This window comes from Colletes latitarsis, chromosome 10 (assembly GCF_051014445.1).
Source record: "Colletes latitarsis isolate SP2378_abdomen chromosome 10, iyColLati1, whole genome shotgun sequence".
In the NCBI taxonomy this organism is placed as follows: Eukaryota; Metazoa; Arthropoda; class Insecta; order Hymenoptera; family Colletidae; genus Colletes; species Colletes latitarsis.
In genome coordinates this window covers 20127972-20141788 of record NC_135143.1, presented here as the reverse complement: position 1 = coordinate 20141788, position 13817 = coordinate 20127972, and the positions used below count along the sequence as shown (strand labels likewise).

The 13817-nt window shown below is 38.7% G+C and overlaps 1 long non-coding RNA gene across 1 annotated transcript; it reads left to right on the top strand.

The window, feature by feature from the left end:
* Nucleotides 1–6734: 6734 nt before the first annotated feature.
* LOC143346539 (uncharacterized) lies at nt 6735–13410 on the top strand. The gene is made up of 3 exons (XR_013080434.1): nt 6735–7212; nt 10870–10950; nt 12856–13410. It is a non-coding gene; the product is annotated as an uncharacterized LOC143346539 (long non-coding RNA).
* Nucleotides 13411–13817: the final 407 nt, after the last annotated feature.

Sequence of the window (13817 nt, the reverse complement as noted above, 5' to 3'; positions counted from 1 at the left end):
TCCTAAAGAATATAAAACCTGAACTACAATTAATGAAGTGAGGCATTTTTTTAAAAGCGACTATGTTTGAGAGTATGCAGTACCACCAATTTTAATTTTATTTCGCCTAAAAAATTATAAAATGTCACTGCAGACATGTCTAAACAAATCTTGGAATCTTGCAAATAAGTGAAATGTTAATTGTGGAGACTCTTTACATTCTCCAGTTATTTTAGCGTGTCTCTTACGGTTTGATAGTGTATGAGAAAGACTTGGTTGGCATTGTCATTCGCCACTTCGACCCTGACAGTAATTCGTACCCTGTGTTCAAGCATGAAAAATGGGAGATCCAGAAAAAAGAATTGTGTGGAAATCGGTCCAGAGGTTCTCGAGTTTATCGTGTTCAAACGTATGCATACACGGGTACACGACTAATTTATACAATAGTATAGATATAGATAAGGCTTCTTATTAACGCGTAAGTCAAACATTAGCTTAATGCAGTAATACTTTGTAACTGAATGTAAATAGAGAGCAGAGTTATCATAGACTTGATCTCTTGTTCATGGAGCGTAATCGTGTTATTACTCAACAGCTAATAAGTGCTCGAACTGCATGCTGCTTTCCGCAACGCAAACTTCTGATGTTTTCGTTTCTCGACGCGTAGAAGAAAACGAGCTTCGCCGATCCAGTTTCGCCTGTACGAATTACTCGATACCGACGTTCTCTAATAATATTAACGAACTGATTGTAAATATTATAAAAATTTAACTAAGTCGTTGATAAGGAACATTATTTAATTTAAGAATGATCTACTGCACAAGTTATCGAATAAGAACAGCTTAATTTGACGTTACTAAATTTGTCTCGATGTCTGATCAAAACAACTCCGTAAAGTAAGATATCAAACATCGTCAATAACTTTCCAGGTATAATTAGAGGATGAAATTTTCGAGGGTAGTTCACCCCTTAAACACGAGTTGCAATTAAAATTCATATTCCTTATTTCTGAGCCATGTTATGAATCTCCAAAATGTTTTAAAAATTAGAAAAAGAGATAATGTGGACGTTAGTATTTCATTTGGGAGTCCTTGTGGGTACAGTAATCAGGAATGCTGATGTCCTAGAGACGATGGACTCGCTCTGTGTTATCTACCATTTTACAAGGACTCTACTTTAGACATAAATAGGTTGATTTACGTTGACAATTTATAATCTGTTCGACGACGATCGTTCAGACGTTTGTTCGTTATCTGTCGCTGGCATCGACTGCTGTTGGTTATTAGCAGGGACCCTACAGTTTTACGAGAGGTCCGGTATTCCTAATGCGACGTCCTATTTTTCCCTCATCTGGACTCTGAATATTCTAATCTCTGCAATGTAAATGTTGTCGAGTTTGTACGGTGTCGGTAATAAATTTTCCTGGGACGCAGGAGTTGCAATAACACGCGTACAGAAAAGTTTTTCCGAGCATTGATACACTATCTTATAATTAACATCAGAGCGTCGCCTTGGGTTCAACTAATTTCAGTCGACAGCACATATTTTTACTTCTAAAATATGTTTTGATTCACAGATATTATAGCATTTATCATTTTCAATTAAGAATCGAATTACTGTGTTTTCAAAACTAACGCTTATTTTCTGTATACCTTGAAATAAAATTATTAAACAAGGAAAATTATTTTGTCGCGGAAACAAAATTTATTAGACGGTTAATTACAACGAATAATATTAAAATAATTATTTTGCTCCAATTTTGAGAAATTTGTAATTATATATAAATGCAAGTCTTTAAATCTAAGAGTTTCCAATGAAAAATGGCAGTCTTTCGAAGTACGCGATTACGTTTAACTCACTGCCAATGCAGCCTTTTGTTTATGGCCCGATAGCAATTATTTATTGTCTTCTGTTGACTCGTGCGTTTTATTTTCGCCTTGGCGGCGCAATAAACAACTTCCAAGGAAAAGGTCCGTGGCACGTGAAACACGAATTCCGCTCGCTGGAATTAGACTTCTCGCGTGTCTCGTGTCAATTGTCAATATTTAGATAATAATCGATACAACGAAGTCCATTTTATTAGGACTACGCGATGGTTTGAAATAGACGAGATAACTATCGGGGTAGATACCGGCAATTTTGCACCTGGTACACAACTTACGACTTCATCTTGTGCCATGGCTGCGGTTAAAGCGAGTAACGCGAGCGGGAAGGCCGTGAAACCTCGGTAAAAGGAAGTTTAAACGGGAATACTTTATCGTCGGGTCTCTGATTGACCGGTGTAAATTGATTAGATTATCCCATAGGCGAGAGATAATTTCCGTGTCTACGTTCAACAAGGAGCAGCATCCTTTGAACCGGTGTAATTGAATGGCCAATAATGTAACACACGATATAAGCAATGAGTCTGCGTCACGTCCAAACAATCAGAAACGACTTCCTCTGTTATTTAGCCTTTAATTAACAGTTGCTATAATTGCAGACGTTTTGGTACGAGATTAATCAAATTTCCATAATATTTCATAACATTTCGTGCCATGCAAATCAAAATGGAACACTTGAAATTATTTGTTTTTTAACATTATACGCCAGTAAATTAGAATCCAAGACTTAATCTGTCTGTCAAATATTGATACTATTTTAAGAATATACTTTTAACTCAACTAATCAAGAAGTCTTTCCTCGTCCACTTCTATGATTGAAACTTCCACAAATCCATCGACTTTCACACTTTTACTTCACATTCGCGTTTCGAGAATTGAATTTCCGTGTAGAGAAGAAAAATAGTGACATTTCTACGTCGACTGCGAATCCGGGAATGCAACGCGCCGATGCAGCGTCAAAAATGCGCAACTATTATGCCCGATTGTCGCGAGATGAATTAAGACCGTGCATCTTCTATGGCCGTGCAGTGATTTACCGAGACAGTGTTGCTCGAAGATTACAAAGCATCGGGGCCAGCAACAGGTTTCGTATTGCTCGGCTCTCCGGACGCGGATCGCTTATAAATTTTTTTTTTTATTGTACTTTGACCCGATCCAGACGCGCGAACCGAAACGAGTTTTCTCTACGGGGATAAGTTAGTCGTGCTTTGCTTTCTATTTCGCCAACGTCGTGACGGTGCCGGTCGATCCATCGAAATGTAACGATAAACGTGAATTCTGTATCAGTGACAACGTCAATTCGAAACAAACGTTTCGATCTGACGAGTGTGAAATATTGTGATGGAATTTTAAAATCTACTTGTTCGATAATGTTTCCGCATTATTTCTGAGTATTTATTAACATACATATGTGTGCAAAGCTCAATGACTGAATGCAATTCACTTGGAAAAACTAACTCCATAGTTATCAGTTCTTTAGCAACGTTTATAATACTGGAAAGTGAAAAAAAATCGCGAAATGTTCTTAAAACTGATATAATTTTGTTCGATAAAATTTTGGATGAGTATTTTGTCATTTTAAAATACTCAACAAATTTTGTATCGTGATATAGTAATTTCTTGCGTAAAAGAGGTATGTACCCTTCTTTCGTATTACGATTGTTCAAGTTTGAATGAATACTCCATCTTCTTTTTTGTCTCTTTTTAACATTTTGTTATAGAAAGCAATAGAAAATAATGACAAAACGCTATCAGGGTATAAATGGATTTCCAACCGTGTCGAACGATGTAATCGTCACGTAGTGTAACAGTTCGCGTCTTAATTCGTTCATGAGAAGCAAGATAAGTGATCTAGTAATTTCCTTTATAGAAGAAAAGTTCTCCAGTTTTACGATTGTTCTAGATTGAATAGACACTCCATCTCCTTTTCTTCTTCCTTTCAATCCTAAATCCTTGATCGAAAATGAAAAATATGTCAACATTTCGTTCTATCAGGGTATAAATGAGCCTTCCAATCGTTCTATCAAACAACAAGAGACAGCGTGTCCACAACAAGAGGTTCGAATATGTTTGACGCTGTTTGATCGTGGAAAGACGTAACGGTTCGCGCCATAATTCGTTCGCGAGAAGCAAGGAAGGTTCATTTATGCATAGAGTGACTTGTTAGAGGGGCTTATTATCCCCGCGACATTCGGCAGCCGATAATCGTTGATTACGCCGACAAAGAGTATCGAGTTAACGTAATCTCGAGAGGGCTCCACAGCGACGGTTTAACGAATTCTCGTGCTCGAGTTAATTATGTGAATTTCGGCCGGTCGAACGGACTCGCGAAGCGGCCGTGCGGGTCGGGAACGAGGCGAGAACGTCTTCGCGATAATGAGCCATTAAATGATTGTCGTAGCCGGGAACGGTTTTATTATCTCGCGGTCGCCAATAAGCCCCAACTACCGACAAAGCGGCCGCGAGCGGGCTGCGACGAACACTTCATTACGAACTTTCGATTGCCCGAAAATGCCTCGCAGGCAATTAAAACCGGTCTTAATTTTACCTCGAAGAACGTTACTTCGCTTAACGATCGTATTCGGGAATCGATGTTGTTCCCAGTTGAGTCGATTTCCGTTTTTAAAAAGAGTCGAGGAACGATAGAACCCCCATTATCCGAACTAATTGGACAATTTCGATTCGAAAAATTTTCGTGGGACACCTCCTTCCTCAAACCTCCCCTGATAAAAATTGACGTAAATCGTGTTAGATTTTGGAAGTGGAAATATATAAAAATTGCATCTTTAAATAAATCTACGTTAATACTGACACTCGATGACATTTTCTATGGTCTCAAATTTATTTTCTAGACTATTGTAAGTTATGTAATTTATAATTTGGAGTAATACTGATGTTTTTAATCTCGCTGAAATTTACTTTTTTTTTTTTAAATCGCCTGAAGAATTAATTTTTGTAGGTCCTCGTTAAAAGGTCCTGTTCGAAATTTAAATTTTAATTCAAAAATTTTAGGAAGAAGAAAGTAACTTTCTGTGACACTCCTATTTTCTGAAACGAACAACCATCCTCCATAGCTTCTCTCAATTGCCATATACATTACTTCGTGGAGGTACGGAATTAACGTGTACTTCATTTTAATTAAGCGACATTGATATGCTGCTGCCCATTAACGTCAACGTAGCGATTAATAATCACCATCCTCGTGTCGCTGTATCCCGTTATGGAAACAACTACTTCTGTATTCATAAAGTTGAAAGAGCGAATCTTATTCGAATGAATTTTTACAAATTCCAGAATTTAGCTATCGTACAAAATTAGCCTTCATATATTTTTCCCATAAACCACATAGAATTTCCCAACCATCTTTCATCCAATTGATAACAAAAATATTGAAGAATGTTTCGATAAAGAGTACACACACTGTCTGATATTCGCATAACGAATATTAAATATTTTTGTACTGAAGTTTCCACCCCTTGCGGAAAAGTATAATTCTTAATTCGCGCGGAAAATGACGAATTTCGGGAACGATCGGTACAAATTATTATTTCGTTCGACGATACATCGTCGTCATTAGCGTCGATAGATACGTAGACGGATTTTTTAAACGAGTTTGGTTTGCGCCATTCATAAAAGCGGCAGTTTCCCGGGTAGGCTGGCCTTCGGCAGCAGTTTGATGGGATTATCATACGTTATCAATTACCAACGAGGCGACAGACACTTTTACGACTGCCGGCATGTATTATTAATTGTTATTACCGTCATTAATTCGTACGCGAACGATGTATAAATTGCAAGTGACGTACGGATTGCGGTAATTTATTGTTCGTGTTTATAGATTCTTCTGTGTTATACTTGTAACTCGTGTACTTCATTATGTCAGGCCACTTCTACATATGCATACGTTTTTGCAAATTTATGGAGATACAAGGATGTCCCAATATTAATGAATTTAAAAATTCATCTCTATTACCATCGAAACGATTTGGAAATTTTTCATCTTCGGTTGTCCTCCAATGAACTTTCATATACGGTGAATATGATTTAATTACAAACTATAGTCACCACGAGGAAGGCACATTAATAACGTTGTGATTATTTTTTAAATTGACGTTCGACTGGTAGAATGCTAATGATCTTTCTGAGGCACTGTAAAGACTGTCACTAATTAAATTTGATACTTTATTTACCTGTTCGATCTTATTAATCGTTTATTTTATGGGCATAATTTGCGTATTGCTAACTGTTTTGTAATACGGAGCAGCCTCTGCTGTCACTAATATTTTCGTTGACTGTCCAGTCTTATTAATCGTTTACCTAATCGGCATCATTTTTATGTTATTAATCATTTTGCTATACAGATCTTCGAAGAAACTTTCACATAATAGCTTAATGATCAATAAATATACAATCTTCATCAAATTGTACGAATACGACGTATTACAAGGAGAAGAAATCAGAAAAATGGCGGTACCGCGAGTGAAGAGAATATAATTTGCGCTTGGCAAAGGTGGGCAAAATTAAATGGATAAAAGTGTCAAATAACGAACGAAAGATAAATAAGTACCTTTTACTCGTTGCATAAAAATGTCCTTGCATTCTTTGATGCAAATATTCTTTTTGAAACATTTATATCTTTATGTAATTGTACTTTAGTCATTGGCAATAAAAATTTATGGCTGTACAAGAGTTATTACGTAATGTACGTTTAATACGAAGCATCAGAAATTTCTGTATGTATATAAAAAAGTTTTATTTCCACAAAGATCGAAGGGTGCTCCAAACATTCGAACGCCATTGCATATTCAGCAGAAAATCCATTTGAATATGCACGTGGAGCTATAGCAAATAAATTATTTTTGCACTTTGCCCGCGGTGGAACAACATTCGTAGTAGACAAACATCCACGTAAGCGACTGCTGCGACCAATCGCGCTGCTTCTTGCGACAACAGTATGCATCATCCTAAATGAAAAAGTCACCCCCGATGGCGACCGCGCGAACCGACTGAATAAAACACGCAACTTGGTTTCTGTGGTACTACATCAGGGCACAAAGTAACGCGTTGTCGTCGAAGAAAAGTGCATGTCCCGGAGAAAAGTTCACCGTCGCGATAAAAACTTTCTCGTTACAATATTGCGGCGCCGTATCAACTCCTGCCTGGTCAAGAAGTTTTCCAAGACGGACGAAAGACGTCGTCGTGACGTATGCCGATGTCGACGTGGCTGAAAACTTCCAAAAACGTACCCAGAGAGTCTAATTATAAAAGGAATTACGAATATTTTAGCGTCAGATAATGCTTAGTACAAGAAAAAAAAAAATAATTTATTTGAAAAATTGCTCCGAGACACGTGAGTTGGATTTTTGTTATATTTTGGATGCTTTCTATTATCTATAGTTGGTAATCCACGAATGTAGACAAATTTTTAAAGTATTTGAAAATAAATTTTGACTGAATTTATCAAACTTCTTCAAAGTCCACAATATATCATAGTTTGGGGTGAGATTGCTTTTCTCAATCTACTAAAATAAATATTTTTAAAATAATGAATGTCTTTTTAAACAAATTTTCGAATAAATTTATCAAACTTCTTCAGAGTGCAGAATATGTACCATCATCTAGGATGAGATTTAGCCATTTTGATAAATATTTCAATATCCATCGACGTTTTAACGAGTAATATTGAATTTTTGGCCATGTTTGGGGAAATCGGTGGCGTCGGGGTCGAAGAATGCGCGTCGTGGGAGTCCGCGGCGACGCAGGCGTCACGGCTACGGGCGACAAGTTGGCTTTCAACGGCGTTTAGAGACACTCCGAATTTCCCTGGCTTCTTCCACAGATCCGTCCGCATGAATAATTAAGAGCTGGGATTCTGCTTGACGCGCACGTTCCCCGGCGACCGTATAAATCCGGTTTGCTTGTTAAAAAAAACTGAAAGCCCGCCACGAATGAGAAACGCGTTTGCCGCGGGACGATGACAAAGTATTCGTGGCTCGCGTGTTTTCGTGTTTCCCTGGCGTTGGCGAGGAGCCGCCAGGGACCCCGAGGTCACACTCGCACTTTCAGGATTTCTTTATCAAGCGTTGATTTACCGGGGAGAGTGGCGGACGCGTCCAAACGAAATGTCAATCGTGGCCAATTTTGCGCAATTTTCTCGCGCGCGTGTTGCGCAAATGAACCGGGCGCCCGTTGCGTGCGGCGCGCGAACTTCGAGTAAAAGACCTCGATCCGACTGTTATTAACCCCTTTGCGCCCCGAGAATTTTTTTTTTGGAGACCTTCTTTATTACTGAAAACTCGTTTCTACGTACATTGAGTCGTCCATGGTAATGGATCGATTATTAGTTCGGGATCTTTCGTTTCCTGCTTGTTTTCACCGCTGGGACTCGCATGCAAAGGTTTCTGGTAAAGGTGAAACGCACGATTCGTTCGGTTCATTCCGCGATGGGTGTCCTCAGGAACTTCATTTTGCAGATTAAAGAAAAGCTACTAGTTTAAAAAAGCAATTTTTAAGTTCCATTTCCATCAAATTGCATCGACTTTGTTTTCTTTTTAAAGTAGCAATTTGTTTCCAAGATACAAGTCCCTGGGAATTATAAATTTTATTAAGAAAAAATCTATCGATGAGATGTGTCTATTTGTTTGAATGTATAAATAATTGGACACGTCTTTATTTATTAGCATATTGTGTTCGATCGAACAATTTCGAAATCTTTCGTCTTGTTTTCAGTTTCAGTACATGGATTAAGGATTTTCGTTTTGATCTTATACTCTTAATGAAGATGGTGCACGAAGCAAATTATACGTATTTTAACTGCGTCCGCCCGAAGGGAGCCATGCAACTTTATGGCTGAAACGTTGATTATGTAACTCATATTAAAACTATATATACGATTCTTGCTCGTTACTTTTAAATAATTTGACATCCCATTGATTGTACACAGCCACCATACGCTTACGTAAGAGAAATAACAGTTCGAAAAGATTTCTTAATTAATAATTAGAAATAAGTTATGATTTCGATAAGAACATAATAAGAGTCCTTTTTCTCACGTACGAGATAATGCGACTAGCCCTCTTCAGGAAACGTCGAATGCATCCAGGAAGAACCTTAACAGCTTGCACTTGAAGCAAACCAACTTCTTCGGGATGCACTTCGACCGATCATCATTTATCTACCAATATTTACAGTCCATAATTCTCGAATTGATTCCAGAATAATTCTCAAGATTTATCCCCTCGTAAATTCTCAAATCGGTCAATGGTAACTCGTAGCATCGATTCTTGTAAATAATTCTGACGTCATTTTTATTTTGTACCCAGGATGCAATCTTTGACCTCCATTTTGTGAGGAAAAATATATATTATTTATAGTTAGTGAGCCATGTAGTGTTGCAGAACTTATTAGTGAATGCTATTCCTTGGATGTGACTTTGGGTCATATATCATGTTTGAACAATTGTGAAATTTATTATAAAATATATAAAATATTATCTAAATTTGATACAAAATGCAAAGTTGCATCCTGATAGAATTAGGGCCAAACAGAATCTTCCAAAGCATTCATAAAATCCGAGTACTCGTATCCACGATGAACCAAGCTAGAAAATACCATTTATATCCAACCACTGGTATAACAAAACGACCTCGTACGACGTTGTACCACATAAAATCATTTCGATGTTCTAGGTTTACGTTCGAATGGTAGTAAATGGAAACGGTGTGTGCATTCGAATGGACACACGCGGCGTTCCATGCCCTCATAAGTGGCCATGCAATCGAATACAAATGGCGGCCAACGTGTTAATTCCTCGTAACTTTAGCGTGGAATTTATTCGAGCGTTTATCTCGGGGAGGCGCGTCGTTTATAAAACAGTTTCAGAGCCAATCCGCGGGTCTAGCAGAAAAGGAAGGGGGAGGGGGGAGGGGTTGGAGAAAAACGCAGAAAGGGTCCCGAAAGAGACGCGCGCGGCTCCGAGAACCGCGCTTGCCATTCGCCCGATCGTCCCGTTAATATCGCGAAATTAAAAGCCCATAATTTATGGGCCGTTTGAGGACCTGGTGCTATCCCCTGAATTATGGCTCCCTTAACTAGACTTGAGTTACGACGAGCCACACCGGGACCCGTCCTCCTTCGACTCTTCTGCTCTTTGAGTCGCCCTTCTTCTTCTTTTCCCTCGGTCTTTCTGCTCCCTTGGTCCTCTCTTTCGAGTTCGAAGTGCGCCCGGTCGTGCTTCTCGATTTTCAACCACCTATTTCCGTCGTGGCACCTTGACTCCAGATACACCGTAGTGGCGGTCGCCTTTAAATCTCTCCGCTTCTTCCTTCTCGTTTCTTTCGACCCCTTTTTCTCCTCGCTGCCGCCTCGCGACGGTCCTTTTATCGTTCGAAGAAATAAGCCAGGTTGATTTCTAAAGGTGAATTTACGATCTCCGCGAACTGAATCGAATCCGCTCCGGATCCTCTCCGGGACGCGAGACTGACGGATATTTTCGGCTGTCGAACAGCAAGATCCCTTAGAACAGTCGGCGGAACAGTAAATCTTCGTTATAAGATCGCTAGACTCTGTTCGTTGTAAGGTTCGCGCTGTTACCATAGTATAGATAAACGCAAATCTCAAAGGCTACGAGTCTTAATGAAAAATGAAATATTCTGATTTTTTGTTGTATTCTTATATAAATATTTCAACCCTAAATGAGTGAGGAGGGACGCAATTATCTTGTTATATCTAAGCATCGATATCTGAAGGTTGACAAAAAATAAAAATAATACTTTTCTGTTGGACTTCTGCACAAGTAGAAGTAGTGATTAATGGGCAGACACATCAAGCAATTCATATTGCATCTCACGTATATCTAATTAATTTTCAGATTATTTTGAAAACGAACCCTTGAAGGTAAAAATGTTATTCCGTTTTCTCGACTTACTTTTACGAATCTTTCCTAATTTGTCGTATAAATTAAATCACTTAAATACCAATAGTTTCTAATATTCCTTTTCTGTTTCAGGTACGTAATGCAAATGGCGTCTATCGGGCTGGGAAGAGGCGATTTTTGAGAACCGGAGGAAAACCGATTTTTGGGTATTCGGTATGACGAAAACATTTTATTCTTAATTAACCTATTCGTAACAAGTTCCTTCGGGCGACAAATATTTCTTCAGTTTACAATCTAAACAATTTTTCTTATAAGAAGACGGCAAGATCCTGGAAGAAATTGCAGATTGGGTCATTTTAGTCAGCCTTCGTAGGTCTGCGATTACACAATTATTCAACATTTACAAATTCAGCAATGAAACTGAACTGAAAAAAATAACTGTAAATTTTCTCCGACAAAACAAAGGACCTTAATAAGTTATTAAATCGTTGGAAGGAAGTTATAAAATGCGAGGGTTTATATTTTGGATGGATAAGTTCGTTTACAAATATTTCTGGTTACCAATTAAGATACAATTACGAGATTCTTTTATATTTCCAAAATTTTCGTCCTGGTAGCGTCCGGTCGGTTCCGTTTCAGCTACCGGAAGATCGTAAATTTCCGTAGGTCCGTCGACCACTCCCACGGTCCTCGGTCCTCATCGCGAGGCACCTGATTCACGAAGCAAAGCCGACGCGAGCCCCATCTTCTTTTTTCAGTCGCGCCAACCGCGAAAGGTGCAGCGATGAATTTATGGATTCGCCGTCCAAACGACGGCTAATCATCCCCGCGCGGTAAATCATAATCCCCGAGTGTAATTCGAGGGAAAATTGATTCTCGGTGCGCCACTGCGAGTTCCACTCGGGGTTGTTCGACGCTTAAACGGACCTTATTATTCTCGTCTATCGTCGGGTATAAATACACGTCTCGTTTGGAGAAAAATGTCGGCAGGCAACGGAACACCTGTTTCGAGGAAAGGTTCTGGCTTCCCGAGCTATCTCGTCCGGGTAACAATTGTCCTTAAGTGGCTGTCGATATTAGCTTGGCGCGTACAACTCGCTATACCGAAACGAACAGTCTGTCTACTGGAAAATTTGTATTATTTAGTCGCTATAATAGGGGAACGAACGTAAAGATTCTAAAAACATGAATTTTCTTTTTGGTTATAGAAAACATTCGCTTTTAAGCCTAGAAAAAAACTGATGTCGTTATTAAGGCATTCGAAACTCCAGTAATTTATCAGGCAATTATAATATTTGGTATTGGTGATTTTTTAAATTTCGTGTTTGTATATGTATGTATGTTGGTCCAAGTTTTGCCTTCCAACAAAATCGTGATACTTGACATGGTAACTTGTACATATAAAGAAATGTCATTGAACACCTAAATAAATCTTTTAAGTTTGAATGTGTTTACATACGTTTGTCTCTGTTTTGCTTTGTATTCCCCACGTTTGGTCCATTAAAAAATCAGGGTGTTCGGCCACTTATGGCAAAAATTTGAATGGGAGATTCTAAAGGTCAAAATAAGACGAAAATCAAGAATATCAATTTCTTGATTGATGCTTCGTTAACAAGTTATTAACGTTTAAAGTTCCATACCGACCGGAAAATTTTTCGGCGAAAAGAAAAATTTCAAATCGTTCTGGAAAAAATATTTTTGTCTGTGGGGGTCAATTGCAATCATTTTTGGTGAATAGACATACCCCTGAAATCCTGCGCATTTTCGAGAAAAAAATTTAGTACGGGCAGAACTTTAAACGTTAATAACTTTTTAAAGAAGTCTCCATCAACAAATTGGTATTCTTGATTTTCGTCTTATTTTGACCTTTAGAATCTCCCATTCAAATTTTTCCCAGGGGTGGTCGAACACCCTGTATACATAGATCAGTAATAACCTTTTAAAAAAATAGATGTAGGGGAATCTTAAGCTGTTTGATCAGAAGTTCGCGGCTATTAAAACCCAGAAGATTCAATATGTTCTAAATCGACAGCGAGAAGGTGTTGCAACAACGTTGTCAGCTTTTTCCCTCCGTTCGTTCGAACTGGTACGATAAAAATTTCTACCTTCGCTTCACAGAAACTTCCACACAAAGTCTGGTGCACCTTTCGCGGCAGCACGGTTACCACTACGAATAATATCCTTCTTCGTTTCTAAGAAGCGTTCCCGAGGAGAGTTGCGCCAGTCGATCGATGATTACCGATACGGACGGCCCTCATGAATCAAGCACCTGTAGGTCAGACCCATTTGCGACCGATTTACACAACCTACAATGCTGTTTGATTTCTTGGAGCCTTGCCCCGCGCCAACCGCGCCACGTTTTACTATTGCACGAACGCGTATGCGCGGCGAGATTCATTGAGCAGTGGCGAAACGTGTATTTGAACAACAACAGACTTTTACAATTCTTTGTTTCGGGACACTCCCATGATCCACGATAGGAATCGTGCGTTCCCGGGGCGAGTGTGTACACGTAGTCGCCTAAATTATCGAAACAATAAAGCTGTCACGCTTTTCGATACTTAACGACTCGGGATAAAATATAGTCCGACTAGACGCACTTTCACCCTGGAATTTCGCCACTCTGTACTCGTACGCGGCGACTGGAAACGTTTTTCAGCGAAACGAGGAACTTTTATACGCGTACGCTTGTTCTGTTCGAGATTACGTACCGAATCGGAAAATTGCAATCGCGTGGAAAAAAATCAGGATCGTTAATTTTATTCTTAAAGCTTAGAAATGCAAAGGGTTGATATTCAATCCCCAGACGCATGATTGCATGATTTTTTATTTTATTCGTACATGCAGTGCTCACGAAAAAGAACGCAAATGTGAAAATTTGTTGACTTTAATGTGCAGTTACTTCCACTCGTATTCATAACACTATAATGGTGATTCATCATTATAATGTACGAATACAAGTGGGAATAACAATAATCCAAGTTACATGATATAGCGTAATAAAAACTTGGTATAAAAATAAATGAAAAAAAATTCATAAAGAACAAGTTTCTTTTCGTTTATAGTGAATTATATTATAC